Here is a 17,985-nt window from a genome sequence, read left to right as displayed (position 1 = left end):
TAGGAATCTTAAGGACTAGTTTAGATTTTGCCCCAACTCCCTATCTGTAAGAAAAAACAGTGAAACTGTTTAAATGTACATTGAGGGAATGTATGTATTTTTATTGAGTCTCGTTTTCTGAGTTTTGAACAATCTTGCAAAACCTAATTGATTCACATTTTTAGCCACAGATGAAATGTCTTGAAATTTGCCCTGCCTTGCTACATGAGTCCATTCTATCTCTTAATTTTAAAATGTTTCTGTTTCAGTCATTGAATCAGTGCAAAATATATATTGAGCTTAATGGTAGCATCCCATTCATTTAGGTCTTGTCTTATACGCTTTCTAAATGTCCAGGTTGTTCTTTGGCATCATTTTTTACTGTTATTAATGTATTCTTAATATTTGCAAAAGCCATCCAAAAACCAGACATGAGAAATAGAATAATAAATATCTTGACAGAATGATTGCACACCTGAATGGCCTCCATCTTGACCCATGGATATTCAGTTCCTCTGAACTGGACTAGAATTGCTGTAAACTTCAAACAAATGAAGCAAATGATGCTCAAAAGGGATATGGATACTTCAAGTCCTTATGTCATAGTGAAACAACAGACAGATGTAACTGCTGAACAGGCATCAATCTCAGGCTGAATTACACATGTTTTCCTGAGTCATAGGAGGAGTAGAATTCCTGTTCCCTTTCCTATCAGCTTACCCACTGCCTGGACACCCCAAAGAAATTGTTTGAAAGGTATTTAAGTATGAATTTGAACAAAAGCTATATATTGAGAATACATTGTCAGATCACATAATCTATTCTGCTGATTCCATGACCCAAAAATCAGATTGCAGTAATTGTCTGTGGAATTCAAATGGCATTTTGTATAGACACCAGATAAACAAACAAATCTTTCTTGACATGGAAGAAAATCATAACTTGCTTTCCGGGCTCCAGGGCCCACTAGCATCTACTTCTTTTGGTTTGGTCTGGATAACGCTCAACTCCCTCATACTGAATAAGCTCCAAACTCTGCCCTCTTCCATATATGATCCTTAAGTAAAACACCACTGAAGGCTCCTCCTTCTCACTAGATATCTAAGGCAGTTTCTAAGGGGTGAGACATGTTCTCGCTCCTCTCATCACCCAGCTGTTTGGGTTGTAGACACCTTATCATTTACAGTGGGTGCTGTCAATTCTTGTATACTTTTATACAAAATATATTTTTTTCCTTTTTAGAACATGAAAATCTTGTGTTCGATGAAAAAATAACTGGTAGTAAAAATTGTTTTTAATAATCTTGACTTCATAAGAAATCAACAACATTGATAAAATTAAAAGCTGAGATTCTTTTTCTGCTCAGCTCTCTTTTCCATCAATCTCCCTATTTCCCTTGTCTCCTTCATTTCTAAACACATTGAGCGTCACAGTGTGTTTTACAGTCAGTGAAGATTTCCTCCTCTAATATTACACTAGATCTTCCCATTTTTCCTCTTATCTTTCTAATTGTCACATTCCCTTTGTCAGATTCTCCTCAGGTCCCCTCCTCTGGTTCTGAGGGATACTCATAGGACTCTGTGCTTAATCCTCTTCTCTCTTTTCAGTGTATCTGTAAATAATCTCATCCTCAAATGTAAATTTGACTGCTATGGGGATGATTCACTAATCTAATCTTCTATTCCAGATCAGTCTTTTGTCCAAACTGTAACCTTGGCCTATTTTTCTGATATTGTTTTAGGTATCTGACCATCAACTCAAGTCCAACACAGTTAATATTTCCTTCTCATAAGTCTGCTTGCCTTCTTTCACGCACTATCAGACTAGAATATAGGCTTCATCTTAAACTCAGACAGTTCTCTAGTATCTCCATCTGGACAACACTACTCAGAAGCAGGCTTTTCTCTTTATCCACCTAGTGAAAAATCTCTTCTTATTTTGCACCTCAGTTATTTCAACATATTTTTTCACCGATCATAACACATGTAACCTTCCCCACAAATATCTAGGCGGATCATTTCCCTAGCCTGTCCTTTCAACAGTGCTACATCTCTTTATGGATCCCTCCACTGATTATCCCTTTCTATTGCATCAAATGTAAGCCATTCCTTTTCACTTTCAAAGCACTTTGTACCATGTCCCCACTTTATGGATCTATCATTCAGTAAGCCGAGTTTGATTCCACTTCTGATAAGTTCATGATTCCAAACTCAGCCCTGGCAGATGTTCAATCAAAAGGGTGATGAAATCTGATGTGCAGTTGCAACAAGCATGCTTTCTGCTATGTTACAAATGCATGGCAGGAGGTATAGTTGTGGAATTGGGCTCCAATCCTAATTGCACTCTATTGCCAATGCAGGGTAACCTCGGATCAGGATTTTGGGCTCCCCCTGCACTGGCAACTAGCAAGTCAGTCAACTGATCAGTGCTTCCAGTCTTGGGATCTCATCAGTCAAGGGCACCGATCAACTGTCTGCCACTCTCAGCCTTAGGGCCCTTTTCAATGCACACCTGCGGCTGCTGCTTCTTTTGTATGGCTGACTTGGAGCAACAATTATAAATCCAGTTTAAGGTTATTTAACGAGTATAATGCTCTTAAGGAAAGAGAATGTATCTTTGCAATGCCACTGTCAAATTTATATAGAGGGCAGAGTGTTGTTATGTAGTCCATAGTTTGATCAGGATTGCCACAGTCACATTTTGCAGAGCTCCTAATACACCATTTGTATATCAAGTGACTGCAGCAGCTGTGCCTCATTCAGGTCCAATTTAGAGCCTTCCATATTTTTCATGGACGGTCAAAAGCAGGAGGCTTTATTCTTGGGTTGGAAAGTAGATGTTTATTACAAATGGTGATTTCATTCCATGCTTTCGTCCAAGCTGCTGCACTGTTGTGACCTACAAAGGCTTGTACACATGCCCACAAAGATTTCCGGGAGACCAAGCGGTGAGCTGGGAGATTCTTTAAATATCTATGGGTCTGGGTTGTCATTCATGCAGATGACCTCTCTGTATATAGCTTCCCCCAACATTTTTCAAAAGATACAACTGCAGAAGGAGAAGTAGAATTCAGCTTAAGTAGAGAAAAATCACACTTTCCAGTCAAGAAGTATTATTTGCATATGTCAACAAAATACTATATAAAATAAAACCAGCACACACAATTCACAAGATATTCAGAAAGCTTTTGAAAGAGTCCTTCACAAAGGTTATTAAGGAAACTAAGTAGTCCTGGATGAGAGTTAAGCTTCTGTCATGAATCACAAACTGGCTAAGAGAAGGCAGAGTAGGAATAAATGGTCAATTTTCAATACGGCCAAAAGGTTAACATTCACGTGCACCAATGACCTGTACATTGGACAGCATTATTTAGTATATTTTTTAATGATACAGACAAAGGGCTGAACAATAAGGTGGCAAAATTTACAGATGACACAAAAATTACTTAAGCTAGTCAAGATTAGAGAAGACTATGAAGCAGTACAGAGGGAGTAATTGGGTGCTGTAACAGTAGATGAAATTCAGTATTGATAAATGTAAAGTAATGCACATTGGAAGGGAATAATTTAAACTACTCATACACGTTGATGGCTTCAAAATTAACTGTAACCTCATAGAAGAAAAACGATTTGCTTATTATTGCTCATACAGACAGCTCAATGAAAACCTCTGTTCAGTATGCAATAGAAGTCAAAAAAGCAAACAATAATAGTATGTATAAAATGGTAGGTTAAGGATTTTGAAAAATATTTTATAATGTTATACGGATACTACCTTCATCTCTGGACACCTCATTTTAAAATAACAAGTGCCACAGATCACCACCTCCTCAGTCTCCACAGACATGCCCAGGATGCTATCTATCCAATGTGGGCTATACACTGATTTTAGGAATCAGCACTTTGTGTCTATATGCAACTCTTTCTTGTGCATCATGAGGAAAATGCCTTTTTTTCCCTAGGGTTTTATGCTTCGGTGTTTGTCCTGTATGCACAGTACTTTTGTCAGGAACCACTATTATTTCAACACCAGGAAATCAATTCGTTAAATTCCTGTACATGGCATACTTTCATTTATGACTTTTCTTTAGCTCGTTATTAAGAATTATCTATCCAAATGAATACTGTGTTTATTGGTCAAAAAACAATGTTTGTGTTAGTTTAGGAACAAGACTGCTATACAGATAGTATGCTATCTAGCACAAAACAGGCCTCCTTTATTAAAATCAAATAATTTTGGTTTGGTTCCTGTCAGCAACAGTAGTTGGCCAGGTACACAAACTACCAAAGCACTGAAGCCATTGTCTTTGTACATTTTAGTGCATTTCTTTTTTTACTACAGATACCTTAGGAACTCCCTGAGCCAGGTTTTTTATTTTAAATTTATGTCATTTTGTTATCCAGCTTCCATGCAGGGGTTGAACAAGGGACTCTTGTGGTCCTCTCCAGGCACTACATTACATTTTATTTTGGTGGCTCTTTCATTGCTGGTAGCTCAGAAGCCCTTCAGGTGGGAGTGGCTTCTACAGGACATTTGTGGGAGAGATTATTGTTTTAATCAGGGGAAGAGAAGTCCTATCACATGGGAACATGTGTCAACTTAACCAATGTAACTTTCCTTTTTCTTTACCTATACTGCTATAATTGGATCTAAACCACTGCAATGTTAAACATGAATGAGAAAGTATCATTCTTGATATTTACAAAGCAGAAGCAGAATTATAAGAAATTTTTCTTCCTCAAGCAAATTAAGGATTGAAAATCCAAATTAAACTGTGTCATGAAAAGCTTAGAGAGAAAAATGAGCTTTAAAAACTCTCAAGATTTTTGAAGCAATCAATAAAAATATGTACCTTAAACTTTTAAAAAATAAACTATTCCCTTACCTGTATTAATACTATAACCAATTATACAGAATATTTTAAAACTCAAATGAATTTTTGAAGGCTATGATAACTTTCAAATTTTGCAGTGCGTTGTCTTTTAAGCGTTAACATTTGCAATCTTTGGTTATAAAAATGATGACTATTATATAAAAAGTAATTTTTACTTTTTCATTTTTACGGATTCACTATTTTGCCTCATGGAAGTATAGTTGTTCTTCCTGTAGTATTTCCTTACCTGCCCTTCAGACGTGGGTCTCTGCAAAAAGAAGATATAAAGATGAGGGAAATATAAAAAGAAAGAAAGGAAAGGTTGTGGTGAGTAGCTCAGAATACAGCTAACTACTAGTTTCTGCACCATATGAAGGAAGGAAGCCTTCAGCTATGTTGCCTTCCCTTAATTGCATGTCTCAGCACGTGGATACCCTGCCTGTAGTATAATCCTTAGCATGCAAGAAAGTATTTACTGAATATTCTAAACAGTGCTACATCACATATGACCTCCAACTCCTGCTTCTGTTGCCACTGGTTGATTATAGCCATTTCCTCTCCTGTTTTCCCATCTGTTTTGGCCCTTATAAGAGTCTGCAGTTTGAGTTCCCTCTGTTGTGCTAAAGGATTTGTTAAAACTATAGAAGCTACAAATGGGCTAGTTCAAGACATTGTAAGATGCATACCAGTGGATTCTATCCATTTGTCATCCTTTCTCTGTGATGTGGTAGCCTTATGGTACCATTTAATGGCCGTCTACAAATTTATCAGGGGGGGACAGCAAGGGATAGGAGATGTTTTTTTTTACCAGGACATTCCTTGGAGTAACTAGAAATAATGGCCACAAACAGACAGAAAGCAGATTCAGATTAGACATCAGGAAGAACTTCATGGTGAGTGTTGCTAGAACCTGGAATGGGCTGCCAAGAGAGGTGGTGCTCTCCCCTACCTTGGGGGTCTTTAAAAGGAAACTGGACAAGCACCTGACTGGGGTCATCTGACCCCAGCGCTCTTTCCTGCCTAGGACTTGGACTTGATGATCTGCTGAGATCCCATCTGACCCTAATATCTATGAATCTATGACCCTATAACTCTATTAATTTAATGTCAATATCAGTTGTAGGTACCACCATTGGCTCATAGGCAAGAATACAGATGCAGGTTCCAGATTTTAAGTCACTGCACTCTTTTTTAAGAAAGGTAAGAGATTGCCTTTCAGTTTCTAAAAATGATCCATCTTTCACAGAGCTCTTTCATACAATCAACTTCTTTCTGAGAAACTGGCAAGAGGAATATTTTAACTGCCAACTCATTTTATTCTTCCCTTGCTGAGACTGCCTTTTATTTTAGGATGTCATGTTGGCACATTTCAAACTTCAGAGGCAGCATGGTGATCCTCCCCTGTCCACTAAATTGACTAAAGACTAGCCCCTGATTTAGGAAATGTCTAAGGATTCTTCCTAAAATGGTACATCTCTGTAATTTTATAGGCATTGTGCCACTAACCCACTGACAGGTTCAGCTGAAGAAGTTACAAAAGTTTATGCAGTAGTGTTTCTTCCTGAATGTTTTAGGATTTAAACCCTATCAGCGTCAGTAAAAAGATTCTGGAAAAATATATCCATGATTTATTGTTGAAATAAGAGTTCCAATTTTCTACTTTGGATATTGTTTACTGTTCCCAGATAGGAAGTCTTTGTCTTCTTCCTCAGCATAACTTTTCTTATCAGAGAGGGGTCTTTTACAGAAATTGCTGTTTCATTATTCACCTAAACTGTGATATCACAATATACTCACTGGGGTTCTTTGTTTTGCCCTAGATAACCTGTATTTTCAATCTGGTTTACAGTCCATTGGTCTGTCCCATTATATTCATGAGGAAAGTGCCACTTGTCATATTTTCAGTAGCAGACATTGTCTTATCTTACATTTATCTGAACACATAACAGAAAGAAATCTTATTTTAAAATGCAAAAAAAAAGACAGAACTCACACGCACAGCCAAATAAGAGAGGCAAATTTTGAATGAAGAACTACTCTGTAAAACATGCCAAATTTCAACTATAAATAGAACTTTAAACTGAACCCTACTCAGTGCTTTACTTTTTATTTACCTATATGAAAATAATTCAAGGTAGTTACTGTGGAAAACCTCCCCATTTTACTGTTATGAAAATCTGGTTAATAAAAAAGTTCCTATAGAATTAATAGCTACACTGTGACTCATTGACCAAATTTCTATATAAACAGAAAGGTTGCTGGCTTCCTTAGTTATGCTGAGTCATTTCACCAAACAAGTCTGCCTACTGAGCAGAGTGACATTGGTTATGGCAATTTAGAAGGCTACTAGATGGCCATGTATTTTTTTACTGCATTTGACATTGGACTTCAGCTGTAGACTGATGAATTAAAAAACTGTAAGACTGCTTCTTGCATTAAGCTTGCTACATCCACAGTTTGTCAAAATGAATTTTACAAAGCTTAAGAGGAGGATATATGAAAGGGGAAAATGACTTACTAGCAATTCTGTTTCTCATGATCTTCCTTTTATCTTATTATGCTTCCCCTCCTTCACTCCTTGGTTTCTTTGTGTTTTGTTTTTCTAGTAGGTTGATTTGAAATTTGTTTATAATCATAAAGAAGGTCAACCAGAACCTGAAAGCTTCACACTACTTTGGTGAATTTAGAGAGACACCACCAGAGGAAGGAAGCAAGGGTGGTTTCTTGAAGTATCATCTGTTTTGGTTTCTCTGGTTTTATCCAGAAATTGATATCTTGTTGTTATTTTAACATACTTTAGATGATAAAATAGGTGCATCTGTTGAAAAGCTTGAGTGTGAATGATATGTTGGGTATATACACAACCCAGGGAGGAGTAGGAGCCTACCTAGTTCATGGCAGCTGCCCACCAATTTCATAGGCAGAACATGGAGCCCAGCCCATGGTGGAGTGCAGCAGGCCTCCCACACCTCTGATTGGTCAAGGAACCCCACCTCTGGCCACTGATTTGTTGTGAGGGCTGAGTGTCACATAGCCCCACCTCTTACTGGTCCATCGTGCAGCCCCATCCCTCACCACCGATTGGTGGAGGGGGGTGAGGACACATGACAGGCAGCCCTCGCAGACATCTTGCTGGTAGCCCTTTGAGCAGGCAACCTCCCCCTCTCCCACCCCCCTTCTGTGCCCCAGCAGGCTACTGCAGCACCCTGAGGACTGCTGGCTCCCTATGAGGAGCCAGCATTTTATTTTGCATAAGTTTTTTTTTCTTTCCTTCCTGTGGATTTTGCACGCCCACTTTCATGGGCAATGCCAAATTTCATGAAACCTGCAAAATTGCAGTAAGTCTCTATATATGAGTCCCAAACAAAATAGTTTCATGTGTGGAAGAGATGACAAAACGCACAGGATTTGCAGAGCTATGCAGGTGAGAGTTTTGTAGGGTGGAAAAAAACAGACAGTCATTAATTGTTTCTTTTCTCTAATGCTTTCTTGTTTCTATCAGAGAAGAATGCTTAGAGCCATTTTGTGTTGATCTAACTATTGTAGCCATGTCATTTAGATATCAGGAACATCTGAGGTTTAGAAGATATAGATGGCTCCAGGTTGAATTATAAAACTACTGAGATGTAGCTGAGAAGGTTACCTTCTAATGCTTCCTGTGGATGTCTTTGTGCTGGTCCCAGTCTACAGAATAACTACGAAGTTACCAGCACATAGTGGAAATTGCACTTAATTTAAACAAGCAAAGGTAGCCCTGCATTTTTTCCAACCAAAGCATCACAATATTTATGAAATCAAAGCTGACTAAACAAGAGTGAGTATTTTCAAAATAATAAAGTGGAAACATTTAAATAGACAACATATAGTGAAATATATGTTGGAGTTTAAATAAACTATTGCAGTAATAATGCATAGAGTAGCCTTTGTGATGTGATAGTGGGAAATTTAAGTTGTTTTCTTTTGAAGCTTTCATTGTCTTTGAACAGTGATAAAAACCATATCATAGTTTTTAAGGACAGAAGAGACCTTTATGATCTTCCAATCTACTTCATAAAACAGACCCTTAGACCTCTCCCAGTAATCTCTGCATTGAGCCAATAACTTCTATTTTAGCTATATGTTTTTAGAAAGATATTAAGTCTCAATGTAAAGAATTCAAAGATGAATTATCCACTATGTCTCCAAGCATGTCATTCCAATGCTTAATTACTTTGCCTGTTAAAATCTTTGAGTTTCATTTCTAGTCTAAATTTATTTAGTTTAAGCTTCCAACTACTGGATTTCATTAAACTTTTCAAAACATTGAGAGACAGAATAATGGCAAAATACCAATCAGAGAATCAGATTTACCAAAGCTATCTAACACAGTGTTACTCAGTTTTCATAAGCTGGAACTCTACTTTGTCAGTTAGTGGAACAAGAAATTAAAGTACAAAATAATTGTACATTAATTACTAATTCTGTAGTTAGAGTACAAATACTGTGATGCTGACTTTACATATTGATACATCTCCACCACCAAGACATTTAGTGTGGTGTCACAGTGTCATTCTGTGAATGGCTTGTTTCATATTTAAAACCATCTCTTTTTTCTGCTTCTGAATCTAGGCTACTGACTGGAAAGGGGGGATGTTTCTTCATTTTCATAATCTCGTCCATCATCTCCTCTATCATCTAGTCTACTTCAACTCTGGAATCAGAGTGTTTCTTCATATTTTGTTCCTCATGCACAAACTTTTTCATTGCTGTAATGGATGGGGAAGGACCCTGCTGTCTTCCATTTGTTTAGTGATCTCCATGTATGCCTGGAAGTGGTAGAATTACCATATTTTCTAACCTACAACACAGCCTTTTTATTCAAAAAATCAGCTGCTTGACATTGGAGTGTGTGTTTTAAGCAAGGAAATACAATAATAGTAGCTTCTGTGGCTTGAACCTTTTCTGGGAAAAAGAGAGTAATACTGCACACGTGGCAGAGGAGGCTTCCAAGATACTAGGTGTAGACACTTTCTTTTTCCCTTGGCCAATGCATGTGCTCCAGAAGCCATTTTTTTAAATCAGTGTTGAACCAAGGTGCCAGAGCAGTGGGTAGGTTCCCATCCACCCTGCAGGTGTTTCTGGCTAGCATTGGGCCCTCAGCTAACCTGGCAGATGCTGCCTACCCAGCTCATCTTGAGAAAAGAGGAGGTATATTGGCTCAGCCAGCAAGATCTGTGGCATCTTGCATCTAGGGATGTATAGAGCAGCCATGATGTTTTGCCCCTCCACTGCTCCAACTGCCTCCGTTTCCCTTGGAATATACTGTATGTGCCAGTATTTTCAAGAAAAGGTCTTTTTTTCTACTTATTCTGCCTTTCAAAAACAAGATGTGTATCTTAATTATATTGTATGTAAGAAAATATGGATATTCCTGTGACCAACAGTTTGATGGCTACTCTTTAGTACTAGGAACTGCTTAAAACGCAAGGGCCTTAAGGAGTTCTAGATTCACAAGTGAAGTCTCAAACGGTGAGACAAAGCTATTTCTTTTCCATTTTATTAACATTACAGGTTGCAAATTGAGCAAACAAAGAACATGGAGCTTCTATTCATTTCAGTTGCATAGGTTTATCAGTTCTGAAAGCTGGGAAAAAAGAAACAAGTCGGTACTATCCAAGGTGTTTTAACTCTTCATAGCAGACAATATCCCAAGCTGCTATTACTGTTAATCAGAGGTTTCAAGCTGGTAGAGAATGTCAGTCTTATGAAAGACTGACTTAACTCTTGCATTGAAAAGTTCTGGCAATACTAGATTGACATAGCTAGACAGCCACCAAACAAGCATTTGGCTGGGCCATACAGTATTTATACTTAATATTATAAGTAAAAAATAGGGGAGAAAAGAGACCAACTCAAACTGGAACTCAGTTTAGTACTATTTACTTTTCTGCACACATTTTATAGTAAATTGCCATTTATAAATATCTTATTATCATTTGTAAAATTTTATGACATTTTATAACATGCTTGATGACTTTAATTCATGCATTAAACATGCACACGTATTTAACAATATTTGCATCTTATAATATGCTCTGTAACAACTTGTCATGGCATCATCATTTAAACATTTATTTTACAAATGCACTTTGTAATATGGTTTGTAATAAACTGTAAAGAATTAAAGTTGCTTCACCTCATAATCTTTTCATAAATATAAATAATGTATTTTTAAATTCTCCTTTAATTTAAAACATTACACATTTTCCAATTAAATCTCACACATTTTCTAGATTGATGGTGGTCATCACATTTCAAGATGTGCTGCCAAGTTATTTGCTGTTTTGTTTTTAAGTTATTTTGCTTGCTGGACCATTTCTTGAATAAGCTGAATTTATGAGTAAATATTTGTAAAATAATCTATTTTCCATTGTGAATGTTCAACCTTATATGTGCTGTTTTATGGCAAAACTACGTGGACTGGAACACTAAGGATTTCCATTAATGTGTAATTGCATATATTGGTTTTCATTTGTGGCATTGAACAGATAGCGAGCAATAGAATAAACAACTTATTCACTTAATTTTTTTAAAACTTAATTTTTCCTAAACCTACAAACTCATTCAGTCCAATCATTTCCACATGCTTTGAGTTGATTTCTATTAAAAAATCATATAATCAAGAGAGAGGGTGATGGCTCACTAGCTGAATATCATATCATAGAAAAACAGATTGATAGATGTTTCCTAAGTTACCCTAGTATCTAGTGTATAAGACTGCACAAAGCTAAAGAAATTTGCAGGATAGAAAGGCTGAAAAATCCCCTGGCTATTATATGTAAGGAAATAATGTGTTTATGATTATTATAATTTTTTCCATTTTTAGGATGACAGGCTTTTTTTGTTTGTTTTTGTTTCGTTAGCTGTGATGAAAATAGGCCTTTAGTTATATCAGAGACAAGAGAATTACAACTTTTTTCAATAAGATTTTGATTATATAGTGGTTGCCATTAAAAGTAAATTCACAAAGACTTGCCGTGCCACTGCGTTAAGGAAACTGCTGCTATTTTCTGTTCAAAATACTACTTTCTTTGACAATTATATTATCCATTTTTGAAAGATTATGTTGCAATAGAAAAAAATCATGTGTGTATAACTATCTCTTGTGCATATATGTATATATTTATATCTGTCGACATCTACATATGCCTACATAAATTGAACGTTTCAGTTTTTGCATTGTACATTTTTACAGAAGCAAGTATATCTTTGATTGACTTAAAAGAGCATATTTAGAGTTCCCACCAGTTCCTTAAATGGGAATATTATTAATAATAATGGCTAAGTAAAGCTTTACTCAAAGTGCTGTAAGTTAGAACAGGAGCCAACAAACACATTTGCTGTTTGGTGGGGGGAGTTCACATCCTGCCTGCAGTGGCCACTGGGGTCACTCCTGCATGCTTCCCAGGAGGCTGCCAGAGCAGCCCTTCTCCACAGCACCCCCCGCCCCCACCAGCTGGTGGCTGTCAGCAGCAGCTGGAGGGGAAGGTGGGGGAAGAGTCCCTGTTGCTACAAGAGCCCTCCAAAAACTTGCTGGCTTGGAGCGGCAATGGGCTAGGTCCATGTGGTGGGGCTCCCTTCCCCCCCAACCTCTTGACAACTTCAGCCAACAGCTGCAGCATGGCACTGCCTGGCTGGGTCTGCTTCAGGGACACAGACCCCAGAACCCTTCCCCCACAGCAGCCTGGGCCAGGCAGTGCGTGCTACACCACTACCTAGCAAGGGTTGCTACTGGAGAAAAGACCCCAGAGCCTTCCCCTGTAGCAGCCCCTGCCAGGCAAAGCTGTGGTGCTGCCCTGCCAGAGCTGCTGCAGGGACACTGACCCTACAGCCCTTCCCCTGCACCACCCTCCTCCCCCAGCCAAACAGCAGTGCACTGCAGCCCAACTGGGGTGGCTGCTGGGAGAGAGACCCCAGACTCCTTCCCCCACAGCTTCCTGCCTGAGCTGAGCTGTGGCACGCTGCAGGAACAGAAACCCCCTTTCCCACCCAACCCCCTGCCAGGCTACAGGTGGGGCAGGGTTCATGAGTGTGGCACCGACTTGGGTCACTACAGCTGGCTCAGGTTTGGGTAGAGCTGAGGATTTTCCACTCCCAAGGGCAAGTGAGCAGCAGAGACATGATCCCTCCTGCTTATTTTCCCATACTTTTTGCATTCCTCGCTGCTTGAGTTCTACAGGATGGGTGGAGGGTGGCCTCATCCTGCCTACTCTGCATGGTGGGATTTGTGTCATTCTCCTGGTAAGTGAGAGATGTTGGTTTGAACCTCAGGCTGAGGTAGTTCCAGAACCCACATCTCCCAGTTCCTGGGTGAGTGCGTTAACCAGTAACTTGTTATGTTCAATGTGGGCAGCACCAAGACTGCTTCCTCCTTCTCTTGCAGTTTTTTTTTTTCCCCATCAGGGTGGAATGGCCAAGGCTGCTGTGTTTTGGTTGGAAATATTCTCTGATGAAGTGTTATATAGACGATAGGCTATTGGGCTCAAAGGTTGGGGGGGTGAGTCTTCCTTTGGCTTCAGATACCTGATCATCACATTTTTTTTTCCTGTTGCTGAAGTCTAAGGACATACCTGGTATTAAGTGCTAGTGTGAAATACTGAGACTGTCCAGAAGGGAAGTACTGGGTGGGTGTAGCTATGTAAAATCTAAACTCTACATAGGTGTCAAAATTTTCAGTTAAGCAGCTATGTAAATGCCACTTAGGCACATATATGCAAAAGGATTTAACCCTAGTTTACCAGTGTGAATCTGGCCCTTACTGTCTTGGAAAAAGAAATCTATTCACAGAACAAAAGCAGTAATATAAGTGGTAGCACTGCAAGTTTGTCTAAACAGTGAAATTCTGCATAGATTATTCTGTATAGATTCAGATATAAAAGGAATTAAAATGGCATTACTGATATGCATAAAAACTGTTAGTCATTTTGATATTTTCTAACATCTATAAGTTCGTTTCTCCCTGAGGTTTATAGTATTAAAAATGTAGTTTTACAAGTGGAAAATATTAAAAATAACACCAGTAATGTATTCTAAAGCTTTTTAGAAAGTCTAAAGTAGATTTTCTGTTATGCTATCACCATATATATATGGTATAAAGGTTTTATTCCACTTGTGTTTGGGATGACCTGCATAATTGGCGTATTGCTTTGCCATTTGTGGCAACTCCAAATTTATGCTAATAAAACAAACATGCTATATCACATCATATATTATATTTAAAATATAGACAGACATTGCAGAGTTGAGGCTAACGCTGAAAAGAACTGTTATCTGCAGGCTTGAAAAGTGACTAAAGTAGAGATCACTTTTCTGGCCTTCGGGAAAATAGTTGTTAAAAATTAAAACTTCAGTCAATACCTACAAGCTTAAAAATGTATTGTAATGTGCTACAGCTTCAGTTACCCTCTGCTGAAGCTTCTCTATTTTAGCTTACAGGGTCATGTGACCTCAGCCCATAGCAGAATTCCAACACTAATAGCGACAGCCATCTTGGATAAATGTAAGTGAAAATTTTCCTAATTTTTATAGCTTCTGTCCCTCACTTTAAACATTGTTTTCACTCAGATTGTAGTTAGATAACAGTCTTGGAAACACTTCAAATCTATGTCCAGTACCATGACTGACACAAAGTAGGAAAAAGGTCCTTTTTTCCCTTCCATATGCCTCAGCATCAAACCACTTTATGCCTTTTAGATATTTCTATTTTCAGTCTGGGTGGTCTCACTAACTTTATTTTAGCCAACAGCTAGCTTGTCAGTAGTTTTTGGTGCCAAAAACTGTTGATTTGCTAAAAGGGAAATAATACAAAAATACTTTTGGTTATATAACCTTGTTATAGATGGTTCAGTCTAAGTATTAAGTGTATGACAATCCAGAAACATATTTCTCTAAGAAAATAGAACTTGCTTGTAAATAGAAATAAACCAACTTTTATCATGCCAATTTTGCCTGGATCATCCAAATTCTACTAATCTATTCCCAAGTCTAGCTGCTTATTCACTTTGTCACTGCATTAGTCAAAGGATAGAGATAGAGTAGTATATAGTCCATCTGTACAGTAGTAGTAACTCAAGCCATGTTGTGTTCTCAGAAATTCTTTCCAAAGGTGAATAAAAAGAATAAAGGTGGTCTGTCTAGCTTGGATTTTCATACAACACCAAATATAACAGATGTCATTAAAAAGTCAATGTTTATCGACTGTTAACATATTATTGGTAATTTTGATGGTGGCTGATCTATGATCCCAGTCCATGTGGAAGAAAATTGAAATAACACTATAGGTTCATATTAAATGGGCACGTTACATGTGCCCCTACGGCACCATTGTTACTGCAATGTCATTTAGTACTTCCGTTTCAAAGTAGTAAATGATGGCACGGTAACAGCCCGTACTGCGACGTTCACGTGGTTATCTTTAGTTGCTACGTTGCCATAGTGATGCACTATACTGAGGGAGCGCATCACTATGGCAACGTAGCTGCAGCATTGTTTTTTGGCTGCTGATGCTACATTGCTGTAGCACATTGTCATGACGACATAATGTCACGTGTAGATGTGTCCAGAATGTAGCAATAGCCATTGAAATATCAGCATCTATCAATTACTACCTAGTAATGATATTTGAATTTATATTTAGTTCAGTGTCTGGTATATAGTACTGTATTGGGTTGGAAATGACTTCACTATTTGTGAAGAATATGGATCCCTAAACTCCATGCCAATACCTCCCATATGTTTATATATATATTATTATATAAGTTTTACATGCATGCACATTTAGCAGAATTAAGGTTAAAATACTGACTTCTACATTTACAATATGAGCCATAACTGCATAGTAACTTTGTAGTGACAGTACCTTCTGCTTGACTTAAATCATATAAATACATTGTTGATCATATTCAACCTACTCCCTTTCAGGTGATTTCATAGAAGTGATGAACTACAAAGCTAAAATAAAAAGCAGCTGCAAAGTTGTAGTTAAGACTAATGCTGACAGAAATGAAGGCTTTCTTTCCCCCCATCTATCTTGCAAACATATCATTCTAAGACTAATGGGGCGGTCTCGGTGCTTTACCTGTACCAAAACTCAGACTGAGACTTCATATATACTTGCATCTGTATTGCAAGTACATCTGCTCAATTAACATCCCAGTAATGGATGCCACATCAAATCATATAGAGTAAGATTTAGTACCTATTAGTAGAAAGACTTGTATTGAAACCATTCCACAATTTTTTTGAATTCTTACACACTTCAAAGTCTAGTGTGCCAAAGGTGGGGCAAATGGCCAGTGCTGTAAACTAGACATAAAATCAAACAGTGAAATAAATTGTGAGCACAAATCCTGTTTTGAGTAAGTCTATGTGACTGAAAAAAAAACATTAAAAATATTAGGATGACTACAGATTACATGGATTGAATCGGGCAGAACAGTTTCGGAGAGGATTCTGAGGAAACCTAACTAAACCTATGCACAAAATTTGAGGTCAGTATCCTCAAGGGCAAACTAGCTGGTAGTAATTATAGTGAATCTTAGTTACCTAATTCCAAAAGAACAGACTTTTTTTTTACCTAAGATATCTATCATTGCAAGGCTGGATTAATAAATGGCTTTAGAAAGTCACGCACAGATATCCAAAAGTCCCAAAAGTCTTTGTGGGTGTGTATATGTGTGTTTCTAGCTGTCAGTGTAAAATATCAAATGTCAATTTGGAAGGTCATTCGTGAATTCTCCATTACATTAATAGTGACTTTTTGAGCAGATAAATTTATAAATTTACACACAACCAAAGACTGTTTATTCAGTGGAGCCTTGAATCAGATTAGATCCAGTTCTAGTCTCGGATGCATATTTGTTATTGTTTTAGCATGTAGCTTGTGCGACATCTCTGAAATGCTTTACAAAATGACCCTAGGCTAAAGAATGAGCCCGTGGTGGTAACAGTTTAAGCCTTGGAACAATAGGTAATCTCTGGTTAAGAACATAATACTAATAGCATGAATGTGGGATTCTGTACATCTTGCTACCAGAATAGTCTCTTCCTCATCCACAGTTAAATATAAACTGTGTTTTAGTATAAATATAACACTTCAGGTTATTTTTGAGCTGTTGAAAGAAACCTAAACTAAAAATATCTAGTTGTGTATGTCAAACATTTATTTATTTTTTGTCTTTAGCGTACGGCAGAGTATATTTTAACATATATAACGTTGTTGTTTGTTTACAATTAAGGTGTGTATCTCCTTATGTAACTCCTCAATACACTAAGCAGAGATTCTAATGAATACTAAATTTTAAATAATATATTTTTAATAAGATCTATAGAAAGACTGTTCTAAGTAAGACACACTCAGACATTCTAGGATAAAAAAGCCTGCTAGATACCTTTGAAGGTACTCAAAAGTTAGTTGCTCAGAAATTCCCAACATGCTAATAGACCCAAGTATACAAAAATGCACAGCCAGGCTTATTTTCATCATTTACTTACTGTATTTCCTAATATAACCTTTTTCTGTTACACAATACATTAGTGTCCTATACTGGTAGAAAATATAGGTAAAGGGATTTGTAGGCTTTTTTAAAAACAAGCCACAAATCAGGTGATTTTTATAGGAATATTTTATCTAATCTTAACAGGATTTTAATGTCATGACAGAATTTACTGATGGTGTTGCAAGGTTTTAAATCATTGCTTGCACTATAGGATTTTGTAGTGTTGATATGATTGGTATATTAATGCAGAACAAACTCTAAACACTTATAGAAGTACCATTTTCATATATCACCCAGGATCTCAAAATGTTACCAATGTGCTGCTTTATTAACTATAATGGAAATCCACAGCTGGAAAGTTGTGCAATAAGCCTATTTTAAAGATTCACTCCTGTGGTGCACATTACTGCAAATGTTGTAAATTTTACTCATCCTGAAACCAACTCTGTTTCATAAACAATACATATGGAAGTTAAACAGCATGAATCTGCCAGAGTCTGTAGGCATGATATTACAGATGAACTGAGCACATTCAGCTCCCAGTGACATTAGTTCTTCTCTTTGAAATATCTGACGTATCATTATCTTATCAAGTAA

General features: G+C 37.5%; 1 protein-coding gene across 25 annotated transcripts in view; it reads left to right on the top strand.

Moving 5' to 3' along the window:
- The window catches only part of FOXP2 (forkhead box P2), a 686,563-nt gene that overhangs the window by 566,628 nt on the left and 101,950 nt on the right, over positions 1-17,985 (top strand). The window contains exon 2 of one of the 25 annotated variants that reach the window (XM_059725980.1): positions 14,320-14,390. The exons of the other annotated variants lie outside the window; for them this stretch is intronic. The gene's annotated coding sequence lies outside the window, so the exon portion shown is untranslated. The remainder of the gene's footprint in view (positions 1-14,319; positions 14,391-17,985) is intronic. 25 annotated transcript variants of the gene reach the window in all.

This window comes from Alligator mississippiensis, chromosome 4, assembly GCF_030867095.1.
Source record: "Alligator mississippiensis isolate rAllMis1 chromosome 4, rAllMis1, whole genome shotgun sequence".
NCBI classification, from domain to species: Eukaryota; Metazoa; Chordata; order Crocodylia; family Alligatoridae; genus Alligator; species Alligator mississippiensis.
The sequence above is the reverse complement of the archived record's forward strand: the minus strand, read 5'-3'. Positions and strand labels throughout refer to the sequence as shown.